Here is a 27,722-nt window from a genome sequence, read left to right on the forward strand (position 1 = left end):
CCTATGGTATCCCCCTGCAGTTCCATGCACAACATGGCAGGCTCCGCGCGGGGCCTGCCATGTTGTGCATGGAAATGCACGGCATGCCTTCTTGGCATTGTGGCGGGCGGTGCTTTCTGCACCGCCCGCCGCAATGTTAACAATGCGGGAAGCGCCCACCAGTGTGGCGGGTGCATCCTAATTGTAACTGCGGGACCGCCGCATGCATTGCGGGCGGTCCCATTTTCAGGGGCTATGGCGGGCGGACTTTGTCCGCCCGCCATGCTAATGGTGCCCTCAGTGTGCATCCCATTAAAATTACCTTTTTCTCTATGTACCATAATAGTTTTTGGTGTGATTACAGTACTTCTCTTTTCTTAGAAAGAAAAGCAAATAGCTTGATATTCACTTATTGTTTTATTGTGTGAGTTCTGAGTCTCTACCCTCCAAACTACATCCTCCCTGAGAGGACTTGAACTGCTCACCCTTGCTACCTTGAAAGCCAAGTATTATAAGGGACCCCAGGACACAGTGGTAAAAGGCCACAACTACCACAGATGAGTCCCAGTAACTCCAGCTTGCCTCTTGACTCGTTCTGACGGGTTCTGACGGGTTCTGACGGGTTCTGACACAAATCAATGAAAATTGTTTTAGAATGAAAGGTCCACCTCAACATTGGTAAATTGGAAAATAATTTAATGAATCTATAAACAAGTATTGTTTCATTGTTGATATCTACTGTGAAGCATACTTCTCCCTGTGCTTTGCCCCTTTCCCCCCTCTCTCTCAGTTGTGAGAGACTGGTGGGCTACTTTGCCTTTAATTTCTTTCTTTTCCTAAATTTATTTTAGCTTTGGCTTTGCTCTTTTGTATTTTGTATTTTTCTATTTTTGTTTGTGAGGGTCCAGGTGCTCCTTCCATACTGCTACTAGGCTGCTTGCTAGCTGCACTGGTTTATATATTTTTTTAACTTTGCCAATGTTGTTTGTGAGGGTAAGGCAGGCAGCTCAATTGCCCGTTTGTCTCTAGCATCCCACACAAGCACTGCTTCAACTGGTGGCCCTTGGAATGTTAGCCAGTGCACTTCATCACTGCTTTACTGTTCATAAATGTCCACCATGTTTAGAAGCTACAAGGCAGCCATATTGAAATGGTAAAACAGTAATGCAGTGTGCGCAATGCGTGCAATGCCATTGCAAGATAACTGTCCTAAGCTACTTTTATGAGGTGGTCACCATCCTGAAATGGTATTGTGCATACTGTAACATTATTTTACCATTCCAACTAAACCATTTAGTTAGAACAAAGTGAATGGACAGGAGCCTGTGCTGAGGTGTAATTTTCTGTCAGTCGTAGGTCGCAGAGTCACAAAGTCTACAAATGTATTATACACTTTACAGATAACACAACGATAACGATAAAATTAATTGTTTCAAGATTTCTAACAACAATCAATCGTTTAAATGTTTCTGTTGGCCACTTTCCTTCATCACTATAGGTATATTTTTAACTGTTGATATTATAAGGTAATACTGTGGTGGCCTCAGAGGTTGCTCCCCAATGGAACAATGAACAACAAAGAAAAAGCCTTCTTGAACGCCGATAGTTAGAAAAGATGATAAGGGGCTGGCTGTTTCCTATTGTTGCTCATCATGATGGAAGAAGTGCAAGTGTTGCCTGATATCTCTTAGGACAAAATTCAATTTAATTTTCAATGTATTTTTTATTGTTTTAGATCTCTTACAAGATCATCAATTGCACGTAATTCCATCTCTTTACATAAAATTCTTCTATAAAAATATTTTTAAAATTTCATTTAGAACATAAATAAGACATTTTATAACAAACAAATTCATTAGGTGGACATTTATAAAAAGCGATCAGGTCAGTGGAGGAGGAGAGGTTATATCTATGAAACAATTTCTAGCCTCTACTACCTCCTTATTGGAGCATATCAGAATCTTGTATAAGCCTTTAAAGGAAGTAAACTTAGACGCAGCATGGAGATACATCTCCTGATACTGTGTTCCCAGGTAAAGCTTACATATTGTTGGGGGATTTTAAACTCAATGGTAGAGGTGATAGATTTATAATGAGGTAATTGAAGGCAATGTGCCTTATCAAGCTCGAAGCTTAATCGGGGTGTCGTATTTTTCAGAAAGTGCTTCAAGCGTGCTGGAGACCAGCATTAAAGAATAGATTCGGTACTTTGAAAATATTGTACGGCGGTCTTAAGATTTGTTCTAAATGTATCATGTTTTTTTCCCTGAAGTTTAGTGTTTCAGTAAGGCCCTAAAGGAGCCTTCTTCTGCGTGCAATAGTTTAAAAGTCCATCAGATTATGTTGGCTAAAGCTATTGAGAATGCACTTACGACTGGAAGAGGCGGTGGTCTTGCAGTAGCCACGGTGGCCCCCACTGCGATCCGAGTACTAGAATCACTCTCCTCTATTCAACTAGAGATCTTGATTTTCACAGTGGACACCCCTGGCGCAGAATCCTGGAATGGGGCATTGATATATAGACCCCCAGGTCCCAAGTCGCATTTTGTCAATCAGCTGCTTGAATATATTGCACCTCATGTACTAGCAGCTGACAATTTTATCCTTCTTGGTGATTTTAATTACCATGCGGAACTGGCACATGATCCTGACTCAGCCCACCTTACTGAGGCCATGCTTACACTAGGACTGACACAAAGGGTGACTGGACCTACCCACTCTGCGGGCCATACCCTAGATTTGATATTTACTAATTCCTCTAACTTAAACATTAAATCTCCGTGCCCGCTATTATGGACTGACCATTCCACTCTTAAATTTAGTATGCCTATAACCATGCAACTTAACAACAGTCTAAAGAATCGCATGTGGATACGACCATGGCGCAAACTCTCCTTGGACACCTTTCTTTCTCATTTTGGGCCTCTACTACAGGGTGAGAAAGTTGACGCTGTCAACTCTGTTGTTAATAATCTAGAATCTGCTATTTTGACGACCCTTGACAAAGTCCTTCCCCTTACAAGCGTTCTTGAAAAAAGAAAAGCTTCACCATGGTTTACCGATGCATTAAAAGCGGATAAGCAACAATGTCGCGCCGCTGAACGTCATTGGAGGAAATGTAAAACTGACAAAAACCGTAGGGAATATACTATCCTCCATTCGACATATATGAATAATATTAAATCAGCAAAAAAGGCCTACCTCACTCAGCGTATCAGCAATGCAGCTCACTCGAGTAAAGAGCTATATAAAATACTGAAGGAATTTACTGCTCCCCAGGTTGAGCAACCTTCTTTTACACCCACCCAAGAATGGGTTGACTCTATTGCCCTATTTTTTGACAATAAAATTAAAACCATATATGCCTCATTCCCCTCTCAGGTGGAAGACTTCGGTTGTCATAACACTAACGTGAGTGAACATAGCCTTCCGTCAGAATTAAACAAATCACCCTTATTAGCTGAGTTTGATCCCATAACAAAAACTGAAGTTAGGGAATGCCTGGGACGGATCAAGTCGGGCTCCCCAGCTGACCCCTTCCCCCCCCCGCCCCTGTGCTAAAATTTTACCCTTATTTGTGGATATCTTAACTATTGTTTTTAATTTGTCTCTGAACCAAGCCACATTTCCGCACAGGTGGAAATTAGCACAGGTTAAGCCTATCCTTAAAAAACCCCTTACCAACCCCAGTGCACCCGCAAACTATCGTCCTATTTCTTTGCTCCCTTATTTTGGAAAGGTTCTGGAGTTTTTAGTTAATAAACGTCTCACCGCCTATCTTGAAACTCATAAGCTTCTTGATTCCTCTCAATCTGGCTTTCGTGCGGCCCATAGCACGGAGACCGCCGTTATTGAGGTAGTGGACAACATCAGACTGGCCTTGGACCGTCGAGAATCTGCAATCCTGGTCCTCCTGGATCTATCTGCAGCATTCGACACCATCTCCCACAGTATTCTTAAACATCGTCTGTGGGAGATTGGTGTCAGAGGGAGGGCCCTTGACTGGTTCGACAGTTATCTTGCTGACCGATCCACTGCGGTTTCCGTGGATGGGTTCGTTTCCAGCTCATATCCTGTAACAGTGGGGGTCCCGCAGGGTTCTATTCTCAGCCCTATGCTGTTCAATGTTTACTTAACACCTTTGGCTGATATCATCAGGTCTTATGGTTTTGACACACTATCCTATGCCGATGATACCCAGCTGCTAGTGACCTGTGACCCCGACCATCCTGATGTCCAAACCCGTTTTAAGAGCTGTTTGATCCGTGTAAACGAATGGATGAGTCTAAACAAGCTCCAATTGAACGGTGGGAAGACTGAAGTTATTCTATTTGGGAAAGCTGAACAGCTCTGGACCAACGCCTGGTGGCCATCAGAACTGGGCACCTGTCCCTCCCCTAAGTCCGCAGTCCGCAACCTAGGCATTACGATTGACAATTCTTTATCTTTGAAGACCCATATAAATCAAGTGCTTGGGACCTGTTTTGGGATGATGCGTATGTTACGCAAGATCTTTAAATGGCTACCCATTGAAGCAAGAAAACCTCTGGTCCAGGGTCTCATCGTTAGCCGCTTGGACTATGGTAACTCCCTTTTCACCGCACTCAATCAGGATCTAATTTCCAAACTTCAAGTCCTTCAAAACACGGCCGCCAGACTTGTTCTGAATCTTCCTTCCCGCACCCCCTCTGCCCCCACATTAAAAACTTTGCACTGGCTTTCGATCCGCCAAAGAGGGCATTTTAAACTTTTAAGTCTTACGCATAAAATAATGTATGGCACTGGTCCACTTTATCTGGCAAAAAAACTTCAATGGTATGTCCCTCGACGCCCTTTGCGGTCCAGTTCCAGACTTTTTCTTGTCCAACCCCGCATTCGGACAGTTCGTAACGGAGGTCGGTCCTTTTCATACCTGGCCCCTCTGCTCTGGAACAAGCTTCCTCTGGACCTGCTTTCTATATCTGACCATTTACTTTTCCGTAAAAAGTTGAAAACTTGGCTGTTTTCCCAATAAATGTTGTTACATGATCACTTTCAGTCATTCCGGTTCTTTTGTCTTGGTTGCTAGCGCCATGAGACCTTTGGTGATTTGCGCGCTATACAAAAATCTTTGACATTTGACAATTTGACATTTGACTGTGAATTCTATGCGAAGGATCTGTACTGGAACAGCTTGACTTAATAGCGTTAATTTACATACAAATTTGCCTTCGCCAATATTCAGAACATTCCATCTGGCTCAGGGAATGTACTCTGAAGCATAGTTTATGATTGGTGACATTTTTGCCCTATATATTTCTAGAAATTAAAAATGGCTCTTGCTCGAGTAAGTGTAAAATTTTCCTATGGCATTTATGTGTGCTACTGCTTTTTGGTTCATCTGATGTAGGTGAGAATCAACTTCTAGGGTTTGTGAAAAGACTTGCCCAAGATAGGTATAGACGTTTGCCACCTCGATTGTGGTGCCATCTAGTTTTCATTTGTAACAGGTGTGATGTTTCCTATCCCTAAATGGAACTAACTTAGTTTTAGAGATATTCACCTTTAGGTAGTTCGCTTCTGTATATTTATATTTCTCTATAAGCCCAACAGGGTAAGGTTGAAAATGACCATGTCGTCTGCGTGCATTAACACATGTATTTTTTCAAAAGCTACTTTCGGAGGGAAATTGTTTACATTTAAAAAAATCTTGGGAAGATCGCTTATGTAAAGCAAGAACAGGAGGGGAGCTAAGAGGCAGCCCTGCTTTAGGCCGCTATGAGTGGGTATCTTGTAAGTCATGTTGAGGTGTGAAGGGCTACTATCAGCCTCAAAAGTGAATCCAGTATCCCTATTATCCCTATTATCTTTAGTTTCCTCCAAAGAAATGGGCTGTCAACCCTATCAAAGGTGGTCGAAAAATCAACAAAAAGACTATACATTGTTTGCGATTTAGATAATACATACTTACTGATAATAGAGTTTAGAATACCTATAGTGTCGATCACAGAGTAATTGGGCTGAAAGTCCGCTTGAAACTTTGGGATTATACCCCTGAAGAAAGCCCAGTCCTTTAGATGCTCAAGAATGCTTTCTGCAAATATTTTCCATGAGGAGTCCAGGAGTGCAATTTGCCTAGAGTTCCCAGGGTTAAATCGAGTGCCCTTTTTTAGTATTGGAATGATGATACTCCCAGTCCATGAGTAAGGAATTTGGGCTATGGTGTAGCAGTATAAAAAATGGGGCCAGGAACGCACTCCACTTTGCCGGGTCACTTTGTAGTACTTTTATTGTTATAATATCTGGAACCATGGCTGCTGACGTTCTCACCATCCTGCTATAAAGCTCAATTTGTTTTCCTGAGGAGGAAGATAAAGGTTGTTCGGTAACGTCAAAAGGACTCAAATTGGATGGTGCTTCCCTACTGCCGGAATGCTCCATGTTTGACTTGTAGAGATCCATAAGGTAGCTTTCCCAATCGGTCACCGATATCGGTGTCGCTTTTATGGAATTGAGGCTACCCATTCCTTTGGCAATCAAGTGCTAGAAATGCTTGGAATTCGTTTTCGTGGCGACCATATGTAATTCTATCCAGTGTTTGTCTGATTTATTTTTTACCTTAAAGAGTCTTTGCAGTTTTTCTTCAGGCTAGCTACTACTTCTACTTTTCTTGAACTTAAATAGGTGATAAATTGCTGTCTGATTAATTGATTTTATCTTTTGGAGATGTTCTCCCCTCCAGTGTTCTTCTTGGACTTAAGAGAGGGACTATATGGGGGAACCGTCTTATGGAGTTTATTGGTAATGGCAGTGAGAGTTTGCTCAAAATGCTTAATTGGGTGGAGGATGCTATCTGGCAACAAGAGCTGTTGAGAGAAAATTACTTCATTGATAATATTTATGCTTGCTATATTTTAGATGAGTCGGCCCTGCTTGGAATCTAGGACCGACTCACCATTCATCCGATAGAGTGTTCATGGGGAAATCGAATAGAGATTTAAATTGAGATTCAGATGGAGTATCGCATGGTCGCTATCAGGTGAGAATTGGGAGTCAAGGTAATTACATTTTTGGTGTAGCATTGGGTTGCATATTATGTAGTCTAGAATAGAGCTGCCATGGTCTCCTTTTCTTGTGTAACTTGCCAGAATATCACCATCAAGCCTTCCATTTAAGATCACTCCACTAATTCCGACTGCTAATTCAAGTAGTATCTTTCCTCTTTTGTCTGTTTTGGTGGCGTCAGGGAAAATTGAGGATGGTATAGCCCAGGCGACTTCTTCATCTATATTTCTACAAGTTTTTATCGCGTGGTTGGAGACTTTTGCATTGAAGTCTTCTGTAATGAGGACTTGATGTCTACCACACGACTCTGGTATTAAGACTATCTGGTTGAATATTTTTACGAGTATTGGATTCAATTCCGGTCCAGGTGGAATGTAAACGTTGAAAAGAAATATGGTTTCATTATCTTGAGAATTTTTCTTACCTGAATTTATCCTTAGACATTGCATGTTGTTACTTCCCAAATCGATTCTTTCAAAATTCCAGTTTATGTCTTCCTTCAGTAGGATCATCGACCCCCCCTTTGCATGTCCTCTTTTTACGCTTTTTGCTGGGATTTCGAATGAGAAATAATCCCTTTGACAAAGATTTCCAACAGACCAGGTTTCCTGAAGGCAGACCATTGCTGGCGAACTTTTAAGAAGACGGGATAGTATTTGAGGTTCCAGGCCTGCACTATTCTATGAAAAAAGATCTATGGTTTTTGTGGAGGTGGATTCTTCGCTAAAAAGGGAGTTTCATGCCTCGTCCCTATCTATTTGCATTTAGGTTGTCCGCAAGCCAAGACCAGGAATCATCCTTGTTTGATTGTGTAGTTTCAAGTACGTTAAAGTTATATATTGATCGTTCTCCCTCTGTTAGCTTGTCGATTTGCTGATCCGATGTACTTTGTAAAGGCTTATTTTAAAAAGAGGTCGAGGAGGTATGAGGAGGTTTCCTTTGATGCAATGATGGTGCCTTCAATAAGGCCTGTGAAGACTTTTGCCTGAATCCAATCACTTCAAATCCGTACTTGTAAAGCGTTTCTCGCTCATTTAGAATAATTTCCAGAATAACACCAGACCAAAAGTCGACTCGGACTGTAAAGACATTGGCTTTATCTGGAAAGGAAATCAGTTTTAGTTCAGAAGATGAAAGCATTCTCAAGGGAGGGAGGGTATGGATGAGGTTAAGTACCCTTTTCCAATTTAATGGGTCATTTCCTACAGGAAAGAGATTAGATAACTCTATTGTTAGATAAACGTCTTGAATTTGGATTTTCCCTATTATCATAGCCTTAGATTCAAAACTGGAAAATCCTGCTCAAGATGGCTTGTGGTCTGTCGAGAACTTTCAGTTATTAAATTAGTTGCCAGGGGATTTAGTTGACTTAATAAAACTGCTTGTGAGGATTGAGGAGATAATCCCTTCTCGTTATTGTTGTCGATGTTACTTAACGTGTCCACGGGTACGTTTATGTCTTCTGTCTGTGAGCCTAAGACAACCTGGCCTCTTTGTATTTTTGCAGTTTCCCTTTCTTGTTTTTCACAATTAGGTTTTTTGAGTTTTTGTGGGGAAACTTGCCTTATTTCTCGTATTTCTCCAGATTACGGCGGTGGTCGTGGAAAAGCAAGTTCGGTGGGGAGTTGCCTGTGTTGTTTTGCAAGTGAAAATAGGGAACAATTTAGGGGTCGCAATTTGTAAGCTGCATCTCCTTCGGTGTCTCAAATAGCTTTTTTAAGGAGTAAATTTTGTCGACTTTATCTCTGTTTGCGATATGAGATTTGTTGTTTTCGCTGTTTATTTGAGTACCTCTTGTTTTTGTGCATGCTGGACCATGTTTGAGGATTGGTGTCAACTGATTGATATAGTTTCTTAGTGTGGTTTTCATTTGCACATAAAAGGATTTGGGAATTTTTCTGGTCAATCAAAATTGAAGGACTACTGATTGAATTTAGAAGACATGATCAGAAATTCCTGTTGATTTTCCTAATAATGCAGGTATTGCTTCCAGAACACTTTGCAGAGAACTCAGCGATTCCACAACTGATGCTCAATTTTTTGGGAGATTCGGAAATAATAGGTGTTTTTTTCTGTTGAAAGACACTTCACCAGTGAGGCATGCCATGTTGATCTTCCGCCGGCCGCTTCCACCTACACATAGAGGGGACCGCGGCGCAACCCTCAGCTGACTTCTTTTGCATTTCCACTTGGGTTTATGGTCGAACCCCTGCAGTGATCTTGGGTCCTTTATGACTGTTCATCCCTCTGGTGTCACCGGTGCTTACACCTTAAGGGGATGGACCGGCACACACCAGTAAAAAAAAGGAGGTGTGGCTTAGGTAAAGTTGAAAACGGCTGACCAGATCTGCTGGGTTGTAGTCGATAATATCGGGAGAATTGGCGATCTGAGATTCCAATAAACATTATGATATCGAGTTTGGAACAATCAGTGTCTACTGGATCACGGCACCCCAATTCCAGTCCTACGGTTCCACAGTATGCGGTGATGTAAATGATTGAACTAAAGACCTACCTGTCATGTACCTGACGTGCAGCGCCTTCTTCTGCGAAGTCTTGCTGGTCCCAACACAAAGCCCCCACCTTTGCCCTCTCACTGGTGTGGATGTATGCTTGGGGAGCGTTGGGAACACTTGGGGGCACTAGGGACGCTGAGGGCTGGACAGGTAAGCCAGCACGCTGAGGGCTGATGGTCTGCGTGCTGGTGTTAGCGCGATGCACCAGGTTGTCCGCAAGCTGCACCTGGCCAAGCCAGGCCGCTTCCGCAGGAACCCCCAGGGCACACCCTGTGACTGCTGACCTCTGGCTGCACACACTCAGGACAATGGAGTCGCCACTGATGGCCTCAAGCATCTCAACCTGCAAGATGCTACAGGGCCAGCCGCCGGCCACTCCGAGCTGATGTCCACGCAGATGCCCCTCATAGGACTATGGATATACTTTGAATTACCGGCTCGATTTGTACTGCTCCGGGCGCCGCTCTGGCACTCGAGCTACGCCCCCACTCAGAAATGGAAACAGGGAACTGCTTATTCAAAGACATATGGGACATATGATTGGCAGCTCCAGCTGAGGTTATGACGGTAGGTGCAAGAAACAACTGTTGCTTTTGTTCTTTCAGGGTTGATTATCACCAGACGTTGTTACTCCCTTGTCTTCCCTGTGTGTGTTTAATGTTATTTGGTCAACAAGTAATAAAAACGGTGGCACCGGCAGCACATGGCATGAACCTGCGACCCGCCTTCCCCCCACCCACCCACTCAAAATCTTCCTTCTCAGCATGCAATTGAAGAGTCTCCCATGGTGAGTTGTGTTTAGGCACGTCAGTTGAGCACTTCAGAGAAAGACCCACAGATTTTGAGGAGTGAGCAGCGATCACCAATCGCCCAACAGCCCGGCACAACTGCCAGAATAGGCACCCTGACGCGATCTCTCCTCCCAAGCCTCAAGCTAGAGATATTTCCAGAAGCTCGGGGTGGGCTTTGAACCACGTCCTAGTTTGTCTAGGAACAAGCAGCCCACAGCGTTCTTGATATTATTTTACATAGACATTCCAGTGAATGTGTCATCCCCACTTTGGAAACAAGTGTCTCAGAGACAAATACGCCCTCCGGTCCAATGAAAAGACATGCATTTACAGCAGGGATTATGCAAATGTGCCACAAAGGGGCAGTGGTTTTGGTCTCAGTAGTAGCAGTGGAAGTATTTGTATTTCTCTTTCTAGAATTGGACGTCAAGAGAGAAACAAGTTTGTATTTTCCTGCTCATTCAATATACTTACATAGACACTTTTTAGGTGTCTCGATTCATTTACTTGTATGCAGTAAACCTCCCAGGTTCATAGGTCAACATTCCAATAGCTCGTCAGCATCAGAAATGTCATTAGTCATGAGCGGGGCAGCATTTTCATTTCCAAGAGGTGCTTGACAACCGAACATCAGTTGCTGGAATGTTCACCAAATTATTGGCTCCATTGATGGAACTGATAGTACTGATTGTACTGCATAGAAATTTGTTGACTAATTTTGGGAGTTAATTATAGAACTTCATGATGCACTGTAATCTGACATTGCAGAACAGAGATTTCGCCATCCAGACACCACACTGGCAACGCAATGGGCAGCGCTGAAGGCGGTTATTAGGGGGGAGTTCATCTCTATTTCAGTGGCAGATAATAGAGAACGGGGGAGCAAGAGCAAAAGGGAAGAGCTTACACAGCAGGTCAGGGAGCTGGAGCGGATGCACCAGCGGGCGGGAGCTCCGAGAGTATGGCGACAACTTAAAGCCGCTCGCCAACAGCTAACGGTGCTCGACCAGGATAGGGCAGAATTTACGGCGCTGAGGCTGCGGCATGCCTATTATGCGGGTGGGGACAGATGTGGGCGCCTCGTGGCTCATAAACTTAAAGAAGTTAGCCAGAGACACGGAGTTAAAATGATCTCTAGGGAAGACGGCACGTGCGCCACGGATGATGGTGATATCGCAGAGGCATTCCGAGATTTCTACGCTGCTCTTTACGCGGAGGCCCCCTTGGAGCGTTCTGCTGGGACGGCTCTCTTAGACTCGGTCACACTGCCTGCTTTGACCGCGGCACAGGCCGAACATCTAGACAGAAGCATTCAATTGGAGGAAGTGGTATCCGCCATATCTCGTCTCAAACTAGGGAAGGCCCCTGGTCCGGACAGCTTTCCCGCTATTTTCTACAAGAAGTTTTGCTCCTTGCTCGCTCCGATTCTTACTCGGTTGTTTAACTCCTTTGCTGCTCGGGGGGCGATCCCGAGTGATCTCCTGGAGGTCTCGCTAGCGGTAATTCCTAAACCCGGGAAAGATAGTTCACATTGCGGAGCCTACCGCCCAATATCCCTCCTTAACATAGACTTTAAATTATACACAGGGATACTGGCCGCCCGCCTTAGCCCCCATATGCCATGCCTCATTGACCCGGATCAAGCGGGTTTCATCCCTGAACGCCAAACATCGGATAATAAGAAACAGATTTTGCATCTTATCGAGAAGGCTACCCGGGTCCCGGGGGAATTTTTGATGCTGGCCATCGATGCCAAAAAGGCGTTTGACCACGTACACTGGCCCTATCTGGAACAGGTGTTGGAGAGGGCAGGAATAGGTGACCGGTTCCGCACATACGTCCTTAATTGTTACCGGTTTCCCACAGCTATGGTCCTGATGAACGGCTGCACATCCTCTCGCTTTCACATTGAGAGGGGCACGAGGCAGGGGTGTCCGCTGTCGCCCCTCCTCTTTGCCCTTTACATGGAACCTTTAGCTCAGAGGATGCGGCAAAACCCGAAGATCACGGGAATACAATTCGGGGGCTTTGTCCATACAATTAGTCTATACGCGGACGGCGTGTTAATATCGTTGTCTGACCCGATGTCCGCTCTTCCGGCTTGCTGGGCAGAATTAGATACTTTTGCTCGGGCTGCCGGGTTCAAGGTGAATGCAGGGAAATCCTTTGCTCTGGATCTATCGTTATAATGTCCCACCCGGGACTATTTGCAAACCCTGCTTCCCATTCGTTGGGCGACAGACACGATACCGTATCTAGGGATTCAATTAGCCCCATCTCTTCCTAAGGTGGTTCACACGAACTATACACTGCTGCGCGACAGAGTCCGACGTGAGCTCGACCGGTGGCGGCACTACCCCCTCTCCTGGTTAGGTAGGGTTGCGGCGGTCAAGATGACCACTCTCCCACAGATCCTCTACCTCTTTCGCACTATACCTCTCCGACCGCCTGTCGGATGGATTCGAAAGATGCAAACTGACTAGGCCCGGTTTATCTGGAACGGTCAGAAGCCACGAATGCGTCGAACACTGGTGTTGTTAGTGCCGGAAGCTGGGGGACTTGGGGTTCCGGATCTTGGACTCTACTTTCAGGCAGCTCAACTGAGATATCTAGTGGAATGGCGCAGATGGGAATCGGAGAAACACTGGTTGTTTCAAGACCAGGCGGTGGCGGTGAGACCCTTGCAAGAAATCCCTTTCTTGCGCAAACCCCACAGGCCTCCTAATCTGTATGCCTCTAATATTACGCGAGCCCCTCTGGAAGTGTGGGATGCTACTAACCTCACTCACGAGCTCACATCTTTCCCGTCTCCACTCACCCTGTTTATTGGCAATCTTGACTTCACTCCCGGAATGGAGGATGCCGCCTTCGCAGGCTGGAGGGCGGCTGGTTGTCGGTTACTGTATCATGTTTATGGGGAGGAGGGGGTACACTCGTTCACCCAGATGCAGAGAGACTTCGGGCTGCCCGAGACAGAGAGGTTGCGGTATCTGCAGGTGAGGTACTGGGTGCTCCAGCCGCAGGTCCGCTCTGGGGCGAATAGACGCTTCTCCCCCTATGAACGATGGATCATCACACGCACGTCAGACAAAAATCTCATCTCCGATCTCTATAAGCAACTGCAGCTTAAACACAAGCACTCATATAACCCTAGCAGGGAATGGTGGGAACGGGAACTGGGAAGAACAATGAGTCACAAAGAATGGAAAGGCATTTATTATAGGGCTCTGCATTCTGCATACCACATTTACGAAGATTGTGACATACTGGTACTGCACTCCGGAGCGCTTACATGCGATGGATCGCTCTCGGAAGGCGACGTGCTGGAGGGGTTGCGGCCAGGTGGGAAGTCTAGTCCATGTGCTTTGGGAATGCACACATCTCCAATCCTACTGGACTCAGGTGCTGGATGAAGTGGACAAACACTTCAAGACAGAGATACCGCGCTTCCCAGCCTATGTAATATTGGGGCTTCCCAATCCTCTGACCTATCCATTGCAATCTCGTAGAGGCAGACAGATATCCATCGCGTTAGGGTCAGCTACACAAAACATACTCACTCACTGGCGTACACCTCAACTACCGACCTTCACAGGCTGGTTGCATCGTTTCTGGTATGTCCTGGGTATGGAAAAATTAGCACTGACTATGGCAGGAGAGGGGGACAAATATGGGGAGTTGTGGCAGCCCTTTTTGTCGTTCTTGGCCTCTGAATTTAGGTAAGTCACGTGCCCCCGATATCTCAGGCTGTTGCGTATCACAGAGGTCTGGGGGGAGGGTTGGCGATAGGGGTTTGGCAAGGATTTGGGGAGGGATGCGGAGCACGGGTGGAGGGATGGGGGCAGGGGAAAGGGTTTCTTAGGGTTTCTGTTTTTCCTTTTCACTCAAGAGTTTCTCTTGGTCAAGGTTATTATTCAGCTATGCGCACACTGTTCATATGAAGCTTAACAATGACCGGATCTATGGTTATATCTCTGCAGTGTATGATAATCGCTATGTGTACGTAATTTTGTTTGATGACTGCAAACTAATAAAAACATTTAAACCATAAAATACCATACTACAAAAAGATCACAGCCATCCGCTCCTTGGTTTCATGAGGCTTTCAAGTTAGAGAAATCACCATGTAAAAGGTTAAAGCGGAAATGGAGGTCTCATTATGATAAAGGGGAAAAAGCAATCTACCAGGCTGCTTTGAAAAGATATCATGCTGCTATTAGGACGGCTTACAAATCCTTTATTGCATCTTCCCTCTCAGAGGCAGCTAATAAACCCTGAGAGCTGTTTAAAATTGTGAATTATTTTCTCTCTCCCAATGCAAAAAGAAACACTCTTTCCCCTTCTATGGAGTTATACAAGGACCTCTCTGATTTCTTTTTAGAGATAATTCAAACAATCTATGAACAATTTCCGGGACAGAGCCCTACTGATCTAGGGGTGTCGTCGAACTCTCATCCTGGTCTACTACTCACTAGATTTGACTCTATAACAGTAGAGGAGTCAGCGGCTGAACTTGCAAGATGCAAATCAGGTTTCCCTCTGGATCCTTGCCATCCTACCATTTTAAAATGTGCTGCTCCCGTGATGAATCCCATTATAAAAAGATTGTTGAATGACTCCCTGGACCAGCCACTGCTTCCTTCAAGTTGGAAGCAAGCAATGTTGCTTCCCTTACTAAAGTAACTTTCGGCTGACCTGAAGGTCTTAAACAACTTAGGACCAATTTCACTCCTTCCTGTGGTTGCTAAACTGTTGATGAAAAATGTGATATCTCAGTTCCTTGAATCCAATCATCTGCTGCATAATTCCCAATCAGGATTTCGTGTGGTATACAGTATCGAGTCAACCCTGCTTGAAGTTTTAGAATTCATAAAAGAAAATCTGGATCTGAATTTGCCTGTTATGGTAATGTTATTGTCCTCGGCATTCAATACGGTCTTGTATGCTATTCTGCTTGACAGACTTGAAAGGACTGGATTCAGAGACCAGGCAATGCTATGGTTAAACATTTTCATCAGTGATCGCTCCCTGGCTGTCTTCCATCTCTTCTTCCAAACCACTGGACTGTGGAGTGTCTCAAGCCTTGATGCTTAGCCCCATCCTTTTTAATGTCCATCTGGAGCTACTGGTGAAAGTAGTTGAGTCATTGGGTGTGTGTGTGTGTGCTATCCTATGCGGATGAAACCCAACTCCTTTTAGCTATTTATGAAAACGAGCCATTAACGTTGTGTTTCTTTAAGCTTTGTCTTAGGGCAGTAGATGACTGGATGAATGCAAGCTGCTTAAAGCTGAACTCAGATAAAATTGAGTTTCTATTCTATGGTATGAAGGCCTCTTCCCGAATCCAGTATCTGGTGGCCATCTGAACTGGATTCCTTGCTATGCTGCACCTATGGTAAAAAATATTGGTGTGAAATTTAATTCAAACCTTACTTTTGAGACCCAAATCCAGGCGATATCCACCACTTGTTTTTCCACTTTCAGGTCTCTAAGAATGATGCTTCATCTTATACCCAAAGACTTCATAGAATGATAATCCTGGTTGTGTTGTATGCAGATTTAGATTCCGTATATAGGTTTCCCGATTTATGCCCTTATATAGGTACAATTCACATTGCCCTATTTGGACATAGAAATCCGGCCCTTATTTAGACATTGTCCGTACAAACCAAAAACAGGCATGGCCACCTACATCCGTCCATCCACGTCACAACGACTTCTTGGAAAACCAGACCCTTAAGCCTTTAGGAATTTCCCTCTGCTTGAATATTGATTTCTCCCATTAAGTATGCATGAACATCTATTCCTTAGGGGTTCATTCATGACGTTCCTCTGCCTGACTTTTACGTCAATACTGGCATTCCTAGACACCTTCAAGGTATAAATATACCATCACTTGCCTTGGCAAATTGCGGTTCCCGGAGGATTCGATCCAACCCAGACTACGCGGGTTGCCATGGCAAGTTCGGAAGGAGATCGAGTTCCAGCCTGATGCACTGACCTGACGCTGCCATCCTCCTCGCAGAGAATCCAGCTCCAGTGCTCTCTGACTTCCCTTGCGGGGGGTTAGACTATCAAGTCCAGAAAAGAGATTCCAACCTCTCTCATTCTCAGGTATGGAGCTGACTAGAACTTAGAGAAACTTTTGGCAACTCTTGGCTAAACTAAAATATAGCTCGCTATACTTTAGAAACAGCACCTACTTCAAACCTCGTACTGCACTTAGGTTAGGTACACTGGGGTAGAACAATTTAGAAGCATTAGATGAGTACCACATTTTAGCTTATGTTATTTATGTATGTATTTTGATTAATATATGTTATAGCTACAAACCATGCTATTGCAGTATTATTTTATCTTACTGCTAACCTCGTACATATTGTACCTCGCAGTCTGTATTACGGTTGTAGCAATTCATATCTCTTGCATGAGAAATAAGACTGTTCAATAAACCCTTTTATTGAAACGCCCGTCTCTCCATTTCTGTGCAACTCTGTAGAAACGAAGCATGCACGAATGACTGAATGAAACTGTTATCTATTGTTTCCACGATACTGAGTGATCCTGTTAGACGTGGCACCTTGGCGTGAGTCTCCCTTCCACTTTTTTGTCGCTGTGCCTCATGTGTTTTGCTGGTGTTAGCTGCTCAGAACACTGCGCCACTGCCAACCAGTGCCACAGTGCAAGTGCTCCCGATTTAAAATGTATATGTTGGCTGGATTCCATGATTGGCTTATTTGGTTTACTGTCAGACCCCAGTAGAGTGCACCAGGAGTGCCCAGGGCTTGTAAATACAAATGCTGCTGGTGGGCTTGCAGCACTGGTTGTGCCACCCACAGAAGCTGCCTGGTAAAATGTGTCTAAGGTCTGCCATTGCAGAACCTGTGTGCAGTCTGGTACTGTCATGCTGACTGGGCAAGTGCACCCACTTGCCAGACCCTAAACCTTCCCTTCACTTCATATTAGTCACCCCTATGGTAGGCCCAAGGGCAGGGTGCATTGTAAGCACAAGGAAGGACAAGCCCTGATGTGTGTGGCATGTCCTAATAGTGAATTACAGCCATTTTCGTTTTTCACTATTGCAAGGCTACCTGTTCCCATAGGCCAGAATGGGCTGTCAGAATTGTTACATCCTATGATCCTAACAGACCCAGGGAACATGTTAGAAATTCGAGTTTAGTATGCCTGAACTCAGAATAATAAAATACATCTTTGAGTAAAGTTTATTTTAATATTCTGTGTTTGCAAATACCACTTTTAGAAAGTTGATATTTGCTTGCCTAACCATTTCAGCCCGCTTCTGCTATGATGTGTATCTGCCTGTCTGGTTTGTATGAGTGAAAGGGCTGGGGAAACCCAGAGGGGCAGGGCTAGGTAGCCTGGTGGTGAATAGAGAGATTGACATCCAGATGGGTGGGAGGAGTGCACCTGGACTCTGAATAGGGCTGTGCTCTGCCACCACAATGCTAGCTCCACCTCCTCTGGAGCGGCTGATGTCTCTGCACTGCACCCTGAATAGAAAGTCAGAGTCATGTCAACAAAGTGCTCAGGAACTGGTTTGGACTAGGCAAAGGCCCCTCTACCCCAGAGGAACAAAGGAATTAGGGGTATAAGTATTGGGACCCTGCTCCCAAGAAATTAGATCCTGCTTGACTAGAAGAACCTCTGCCTGAGGAGAAGGAACTGGGAAAGCTGTAAGGAGGAGTACTAATGATCCTCAAATGGATAGAATGATGTACAGATAAATATAGTTCGGAATCGATACTATATTCTGGAAGTCCAGCCGGACAACCGATTTAATTATTCAAATTGAAAAAACATATACAATTTACAATACGTGTGGGACACAGTCCTGTGTCCAGAATAAACATTGACATTAACAAAACAAACAAGGCATTTCAGGCAAGACAAAAAATGGAGCTTTTTTAGATTATTCAGTGTGAAAAGCTTTTTCAAAACAGCGAATGCACTTTCTTAACACAATGGGATAACGTGCATGCTATTTAAAGGGGTCGACGACGTTTCGATCCTTTTACCAGAATAACAGGATCATCATCAGGACTTAGATGTGTACATGCCTGATTGTGAACGAAATTGCCTGTACTCGTTGGAGAACGGGAACCGTACAATGACGGGGGCAGCTGCGGAGGCTCGAGAGTCTGAGCCGGGCAGATTTAGTAATAAAACCAGGTCGAAGTCACGCGAAGTGATTCCTGTCGGTGAGCGACCACTGAATGAAGGGAGGTTAATGCCAGTACGACTAACCGTCCAGGTGAAACTGTCGATAATTGAGGCGGCGTGACAATGCACGTGATCCAGCCTGCTCCTGCGGGTTACAGTGAACCGCGTGACTTCGACCTGGTTTTATTACTAAATCTGCCCGGCTCAGACTCTCGAGCCTCCGCAGCTGCCCCCGTCATTGTACGGTTCCCGGTCTCCAACGAGTACAGGCAATTTCGTTCACAATCAGGCATGTACACATCTAAGTCCTGATGATGATCCTGTTATTCTTGTAAAAGGATCGAAACGTCGTCGACCCCTTTAAATAGCATGCACGTTATCCCATTGTGTTAAGAAAGTGCATTCGCTGTTTTGAAAAAGCTTTTCACACTGAATAATCTAAAAAAGCTCCATTTTTTGTCTTGCCTGAAATGCCTTGTTTGTTTTGTTAATGTCAATGTTTATTCTGGACACAGGACTGTGTCCCACACGTATTGTAAATTGTATATGTTTTTTCAATTTGAATAATTAAATCGGTTGTCCGGCTGGACTTCCAGAATATAGTATCGATTCCGAACTATATTTATCTGTACATCATTCTATCCATTTGAGGATCATTGTTGCTTGTATTGTACGATTACCCAAGGTCCTCAATTACCTTTTTGGGTTCCCTTGTTCTATAAAAATGTAAGGAGGAGTACTGTCGCATCCTCCAAGAAGTGTCTCGCAACGCTGAAGAAGCGTGTCGCCATCGCAGCCATCGTAGCTGACGCATCGCACCGCATCAAGAGAAGAGTCTCGCATCGAGGAAGAAGCGTGTCGCCATCGCAGCCATCGTAGCTGTCGCATTGCACCGCATCAAGAAAAGCGCCTCGCATCCACGGAGAAGCGTGCCGCCGTCGGAGCTGCTGTCGTCGCATCGCGTAAAGGGGTGTCGCCACTGCAACATCGCATCGAGCGGAAGCGTCTCGCAAACGTCGGAGAAGAGTGCCGCTGTTGTCGCATCACGTAAAGGGTGACGCCGCTGTAGCTGACGCATCGAGTCGAATCTTCTCGCAACATCGGAGAAGTGTAACGCATCTGGAAGATCTTCACGTCTTTATTTCTTTGCACCAAAAACTTCATCCCATCCACATCGTTGCAACACTTTCGTTACCCTGCGTGTCGCATCTAAAAGGTACATTGATTTAAAGTGTCGCATTTAAGAACTTAAGAGAACTAAGCAAAATCCTACCATCTAAAGTAACAGTATTGTGTATTTTTGTCGTTTAATGGTCTTATGGTAACTCTATAAAAAGAATCCTTATTTTTAATATAAAACCTGTGTGGTGTCCATTTGTAGTGTTGTCACTTGGTTACTGTATGTGGTCACAAATGCTTAACCTATAACGCTCTGAGATAAGCCTTGTCTGCTCGCGCCAAGCTACCTAGAGGGTGAGCAGGGGTTATTTTAGGAGTGTACCCCCTTACCCTGACTAGAGGAAAGGTTCCCTGCTTGACACAAGTACCTACCTGTGCCAACCAGAGAACCCGGATTTTAACATTGGTGGTCAGCGGTGAGGATTCTGGACTTGCATTTGTGACTCATGTACAGTGATTGGTGAACACTACTTAGTGAGTGCAGACCTTAAAGCAAACAATACTTGTTGGTAGATTTCTTTTTGGGACTGTCTATTTTTGAGTACTGCCAAGCTTAACCATGGTGGAGAAAGCAGCATCCATAGTCTCTGTTAATACTGAATTTGAATGGGAGGAAGAGAAACTGGAAAGCTATAAAGTACAACAGCTGAAATTCTTCTGCAAGAAAATTAATGTTTCTACTACGGGATGTAAAAACATGGCAGAGTTCTACAAGGCGCTGAGGGCCTGGGTAGAAGCAAGGAATGCCACTGATGATGATAATGCAGAGGAACAGCTGGAAGGGCCAGTGGGTCCAAAAGGAAGGAGAACCCCTTCCCCTGCCGGTAGCAGTGTTTCTGTTAAAAGTCTATCTCCAGAGGAGTTGGCAGATAGAAGAGAGGGTAGGATGCACGAAATGGAAATGGCAAAGCTCAAATTAAATGGACAACTGGAGCTGGAAAGCAAAAAGCTGGCTCTGGAAGAGAAAAAAATCCAAATGGAGCATGATATGGCTTTGAGGGAATTGGATCTAAAGGCCAAAAGTTTAGAATCCACTCCCTCTGGTGGCAGCACACCGCCAGTGCAGGTAGAATCAAGGGTGTATATACCAAAAGATGTAGTAAAAGAATTTTTTTTAAATGATGACACAGGGCAGTGGTTCAAAGCCTATGAGGTAGCCATGTATTCCCACCGGGTCCCTGAGAAGGATTGGGGAGCGGGGTTGTGGGGACGGTTCCTTAGTGAGGGGCGGGACACACTGCTAGACTTGCCTTCAGATGATTATAACTCTTATCCCCATATGAAGGCAGCTTTGATGGCTAGGTATGGGTTGACCCCTGAGTTGTATAGGCAAAGGTTCAGGGGTTGCAAAAAAATTCCCAACAGTACGTATGTGGAGTATGTAACTTTTTTTTGCAGAGCACTGGATGGTTGGGTGAAGTGTAGCAAGGTTGATGATTTTTAAGGGCTTCTTGATTTAATGATATGGGAGCACTTGTCCAGTAATTGTTTTCCTGAGCTACGCCAACACTTGATTGATAGTAGGCTGACTAGCCCTAGAGAGCTTGCTGAGGAGGCGGACCGCTGGGTCAGTACCAGGGTCCACAAGGGTCCAGTGGGAGACTCCGCTAAAGGTGGGCAGGGTCCCCAGCAGAAGAGTGGGGGGGACAAGGGTAAACAGAGGGAGTTCCCAAGAAGGCCCCACAGTAATCCCCAAGGGAACCAAGGGAAAGGTTCTCAGCCTCCCTCACCCCAGAAACAGACCGGGGCCCCGACAGGTCCACCTGTTCAAAAGGGGCCCATAAAATGTTACAAGTGTGGTAACATGGGGCATTTTGCCTCTGATTTAAAGTGTCCTTTGTATGGTAAACCAGCACCCACTGGTGCTCAACCCCGGCAGATGGCTAGTGTAGCCTTGGGGGAGGAGATGGCAGTCCAAGGTGGGTGGGGTCCCACAGAGATGTCCCTTGTCTCATTAGGAGACTGTGAGATGGCCCCCCAAACCCAGCTGCCTGAAAACACTAAGAAATACAGGCAGTGGGTGACCATTAATGGCCGTATGGTGGAAGCTCTCAGAGATTCAGGAGCCAGTGTGACAGCTGTCAAGTGTCACCTGGTGTCTCAAGAGCAGGTGGTCACAGGAGTATTCTATCCAGTTGTTGCCGCTGACAACACAGAGAGTCACTGCAAGGTGGCTCAGGTTCCCTTTGAGTGGGAGGGGGGTCTCTGGTACTCTTCAGGTAGCTGTGAGGCCCGCCATGCCTGTAGACTGTCTGTTAGGGAACGACTTGGAGAGCTCACCTTGGGGTAAGGTGGAGCGGAGTGCTCACCTGGAGATGTTGGGTATGCCGGATTGGGCGTGTGTCACCACACGGTCCATGGCAGCAAGTAGAGGTGCTCAAGAAGTCCTGGAGCCTGAGAGGGAGGCCCAGGGACTGGCCTTAGAGAGAAGAGGCAGGGGGCGCGGGAAACCGGCCCCTGAAGTTCCCACGGCCCAGGAGGAAACAGACCTTGACGGGGATGCCCTGGAGCCTACCGGGGAACAAATAGCTGAACTAGGGGACCTGCCTGAGCTGACCCATTGGCAGCAGGAAGGAGGCCCCTCCAGGGAGGACTTTTGTAAGGCACAGAAAGAATGCCCTTCTCTCGTGGGTATGCGACAGCAGGCTGCAGACCAGGCCGCAGGTGATCAGTCTGGGTCACATTTTATTTACTGGGAGAACGACCTCCTATATACAGAGCCTAAGGTTGCTGAGCCTGGGTCAGCCCGTGCGCTGGTGGTACCCCAGGACTTCAGAGCCTTCCTACTGGGGCTGGCTCACGATGTCCCATTGGCAGGACATTTGGGGCAGGACAAGACCTTTGAAAGGCTTGTCACCCACTTTTATTGGCCTCAGATGCGCAGGAGTTCAGACACTCACTGCAGGACCTGTCAGACTTGCCAGGCAAGTGGAAAGAGTGGGAGGAAGCAGAAGGCTCCTCTCCAGCCATTCCCTGTGGTCGGTACCCCCTTCCAGTGAGTGGGGATTGACATTGTGGGGCCATTGGACCCCAGGACAGCCATGGGCAACAGGTTTATCCTGGTCCTGGTGGACCATGCCACCCGGTACCCGGAAGCCATCCCTCTGAGGACAGTGACGGCCCCCGTGGTGGGACGTGCACTGATGGGAATTTTCTCCAGAGTGGGATTCCCTCTAGAGGTGGTGTCTGACTGGGGTACCAATTTCATATCCAAATATATGAAATCCCTTTGGCAAGAGTGTGGTGTAACCTACAAGTTCACCACACCTTACCACCCCCAAGGAAACAGGTTGGTTGAGAGATTCAACTGTACCCTCAAGGGCATGATAATGGGTTTGTAAGAACCCATGAGGCGAAAGTGGGACGTCCTCTTGCCATGCCTTCTCTTTGCGTACCGTGAGAAGTCTCTAGGGTTCAGCCCCTTTGAGCTCCTGTATGGCCACCCAGTGAGAGGACCTCTAAGTCTGGTCAAGGAAGGCTGGGAGCAATCTCCCAGGAAACCTCCCCAGAATGTATATAGCTACATGCTGGCCTTCAGGAATCAGACTAGGCGAATCAGGCAACTTGCTGAAGCAAATCTGGAAGCCAGCCAGGAGGAGATGAAGCGATGGTACGACCAGAATGCCACTCTGGTAGAGCTTCAGCCTGGACAAAAGGTGTGGGTCTTGGCCCCATGGAGCCTTGCGCGCTCCAGGATAAGTGGACCGGTCCCTTTGAGGTTGTGGAGGGAAAGAGTCCTGTTACTTATTTGGTGGACTTGCGGTCTCCAAGGAACCCCTTAAGGGTCCTTCATGTCAACCGCCTCAAGCCCCACTTGGAGAGGTCCCAAGTGGGCATGCTCTTGGCAACAGATGCTGGGATGGAAGAGGAGACCGAGCCTCTTCCTGACCTCTTGTCAGCCCAGGAGCAAGATGGATCAGTGGATGGTGTCATCCTCTCTTCCGCCCTGACCCCTGAGCAACAGAATGATTGTCGCCAGCTGCTGGGACAATTTTCTGATCTGTTTTCCCTGGTTCCCGGTGTCACTGATTGGTGCGTCCATGATGTGGACACTGGGGATAGTACACCTGTGAGGCACAAGGCCTACAGGGTGACTGACAGGGTGAGGGCATGCATCAAGGAGGAGGTCTCCAAGATGTTTGCACTCGGGGTAATTGAGTCCTCCAGCAGTCCTTCGGCCAGCCCAGTGGTCTTGGTCTCAAAGGCTGCAGCGCTGGGAGCCACACCCGAACTACGGTTCTGTGTGGACTACAGAGGACTCAATTCAGTCACCAAGACTGATGCACACCCCATCCCCAGAGCTGATGAGCTCATAGATCGGCTAGGGGCTGCCAACTACCTCAGCACGTTTAATTTAACATCTGGGTACTGGCAGATCGCCTTGACCAATGGGGCCAAAGAGAGGTCAGCATTTTCCACCCCAGATGGGCACTACCAGTTCCGGGTTATGTCCTTTGGGATGAAGAATGCCCCTGCCACATTCCAGAGGTTGGTCAAGCAGGTGTTGGCTGGACTGGATTCGTTCAGTGCTGCCTACCTGGATGGCATCGCAGTGTTCAGCTCCACTTGGGAAGAACACCTGCGCCACCTCTGGGAAGTGTTGATGGCGCTGCGGAGGGCAGGCCTCACAATCAAGGCGAGTAAGTGCCAGATCGGGCAGGGTTCCGTGGTGTACTTGGGGCACTAGGTTGGGAGCGGCCAGGTGGCGCCCCTTCAACCCAGAATAGAAACCATCCTGAATTGGGAGTCGCCCAAAACCCAGACAGAGGTGAGAGCCTTCCTAGGTCTCACCGGGTACTACAGGAGGTTTGTCAAGGGATATGGCAACATTGTTGCCCCCTTGGAAGCGCTGACTTCTAGGAAGCAGCCCAGGAAAGTGATTTGGACTGACACCTGTCAGAAAGCTTTTGAGGCCCTGAAAGCTGCTATGTGCACGGCGCCCATGCTCTTGGCTCCCAACTTCTCTAAAGAGTTTATCGTTCAGACAGACGCTTCAGAGCATGGTGTGGGGGGCTGTTCTTTCACAGATTAATGAAGAGGGCCTAGATCAACCTGTAGCCTTCCTTAGCAGGAGGTTACTTCCACGGGAACAGAGATGGAGTGCTATTGAGCGTGAGGTATTTGCTGTGGTCTGGGCGCTAAAGAAGCTAAGACCATACCTGTTTGGGTCTCACTTCCGGGTTCAGACAGACCACAAGCCCCTCAGATTGTTGATGCATATGAGGGGTGAGAATCCAAAGCTGTTGAGGTGGTCCATTTCCCTACAGGGTATGGATTTCACGGTGGAACATCGCCCTGGTACAGATCATGCCAATGCTGATGGTCTGTCCAGATTTTTCCGCCTTAGTGATGAGGAACTCCCTGGGGTAGGGTAGTTCTCCCCACTTTTCAGCTGGAGGGGACACGTGTTAGACCTGGCACCTTGGCGTGAGTCTCCCTTCCACTTTTTTGTCGCTGTGCCTCATGTGTTTTGCTGGTGTTAGCTGCTCAGAGCACTGTGCCACTGCCAACCAGTGCAACAGTGCAAGTGCTCCCTATTTAAAATGTATATGTTGGTTGGATTCCATGATTGGCTTATTTGGTTTACTGTCAGACCCCAGTAGAGTGCACCAGGAGTGCCCAGGGCTTGTAAATATAAATGCTGCTGGTGGGCTTGCAGCACTGGTTGTGCCACCCACAGAAGCGGCCTGGTAAAATGTGTCTAAGGTCTGCCATTGCATCATTGAATTTAACAGTTCCAATTCTAAAGGGAAACAAAGTTGTCATGTTTATGTGGTTGTCAGAGACTAATCCCTTCTTGTATATTCGAGAAGTTTCTAGTGACCTCTGAGTTAGCTGGCACACACAAGTAATTAAGTTTAATATACTCGATAGAGACATACTGACCTTAGTCCTATGTCAAATCTATAGTGTATGTTATTCCAATGCGCAGAGCCTATCAGGGATATAGGAACTACACTACAGTTGGACTATGTCAACAGCTTGTACCTGCAGGTGCTTGCATTTCTAATCCAGCGTCTTCATACAATTCAGAACTCCGCCACTCGATTAATTCTCAAGTTTCCAACCGAACAGCACTTCGCTACACTGGGATATGCGTTGGTGAAGCGAGAACTGGCCCGAGGCTGGGGGGGAGTGCACCCACCACGTGTCACCTTGTGGGCTAACGAGATGGATAGATGCATGCTAGCAGAGACCGCAGTATTTGGGGCTCGGGGATGCCCCAAGAAGTGGGATAAAAAGTGGTCGCATTGGAATGTGTATCAAGGGAATCTTTGTGTATCGCCTACTGTTGAAATGGAGATGAATAAACAAGTGGGCCGGGAGGAGAGGGTATAGTATACGTCAAGCACAAACGGCTGTTCCTGGATCTGTTGACCATCTCAGATATGTTGTCCAATCATGTATGTATGGCTTTGAGTAAAACCAATAAACAAATTTAAAAAAAAATAATAATTCTCAAGTTTCCTCCTCGCATTTCGGTGTTTGGTCACCTATGACACCTTCGACATCCTGACCTTAGTCCTATGTCAAATCTATAGTGTATGTTCTTCCAATGCGCAGAGCCTATCAGGGATATAGGAACTACACTACAGTTGGACTATGTCAACAGCTTGTACCTGCAGGTGCTTGCATTTCCAATCCAGCGTCTTCATACAATCCAGAACTCTGCCACTCGATTAATTCTCAAGGTTCCTCCTCGCATTTCGGTGTTCGGTCACCTATGACACCTTCGACATACTAACCTTAGTCCTATGTCAAATCTATAGTGTATGTTCTTCCAATGCGCAGAGCCTATCAGGGATATAGGAACTACACTACAGTTGGACTATGTCAACAGCTTGTACCTGCAGGTGCTTGCATTTCCAATCCAGCGTCTTCATACAATTCAAAACTCTGCCACTCGATCAATTATCAAGTTTCCTCCTCGCATTTCGGTGTTCACTGGATTACTCCCCCTTGAAGGAAATCTTTAACTACATCTGTATAACGCTTGACAAGTCAGGTCTAGACCTTTCACATTTAACAGCAATGCACTGCTCCCAGTTAGTACACCCTCTGTAGCCACTGCCAAGCATGGCCAGCGCACTCTGACTTTCCAGTTGCTAAGGGCCCTAACTGTTGACTTTCTCTTCTAAACCTGTTAATTCCCTAAGTCATTTGCAAGAAGAGACTGGGAGGGTTCTCCATAGGAGGTCTCATGTTGATAGAGGCAGCATTGGTTTCCTTTCCTGAGGTTTAGAATTGACAGAGATTATAAAACATATTTTGGGGGTCCCTGCTTCTTCACAACCAGGCCTGTCATCACCTCTGACTATTAGCGTGTAGAAAATGAAAAGCAGGGAGTGGTGTCCCAGGGGTTTTCAAATAGCAAAAGCATGGGTATGAAAGTGATCTAGAGCAGGGCCCTTTGACCCATAGGCTGTCAGACCTGAGATCTGCCAGGTGGTGATGGCACTGTTGTCTGCAAAATAATTCATCTATCCTACGTTCCACGTCAAGAGCATCACAGCAGGAGATTTTTGGGAAAGCAATTTTTTTAATTCTGCGAGTCTAACAGTTTTATTTCATATTAAAATTACATGTGTGGCAGCATTTAAGGACTCTATGGTTCAGTGGAAATTTGCTTAATTTACTTGATATAGTGTCATTAATTAGGGTCTCATATAACATAATCCATCATCTGCTGCATAATTTACAAATTTTAACAAAACAATGCTTCAAGCTAAAGCGGTCAAAACGTATTAAACCTTGTGCACACTTGGTACCAGTCTGTGCCAGACACATTAAAAACCTACTGCTTTCCTTCATCTGCTGATTGCTGTAATCCAGCATTTAAAGGGATGCCACAGTTATCCGGAAAATGTAAACATCCCCAATTGATGGACTCGTAGAAGGGTCTTTGTCTCCAGCAGAAAATAAAAACCTTCAATAGTTAAATGTAATTCAAACAGTATGGATAGAAGGATTTCTTCTTTGTTGTTGTTTGTCTGTGTTTCAATATACCATAGATACCTGTTCACATCACAGA

The sequence above is a fragment of the Triturus cristatus genome, chromosome 8, assembly GCF_964204655.1.
Source record: "Triturus cristatus chromosome 8, aTriCri1.1, whole genome shotgun sequence".
NCBI classification, from domain to species: domain Eukaryota; kingdom Metazoa; phylum Chordata; class Amphibia; order Caudata; family Salamandridae; genus Triturus; species Triturus cristatus.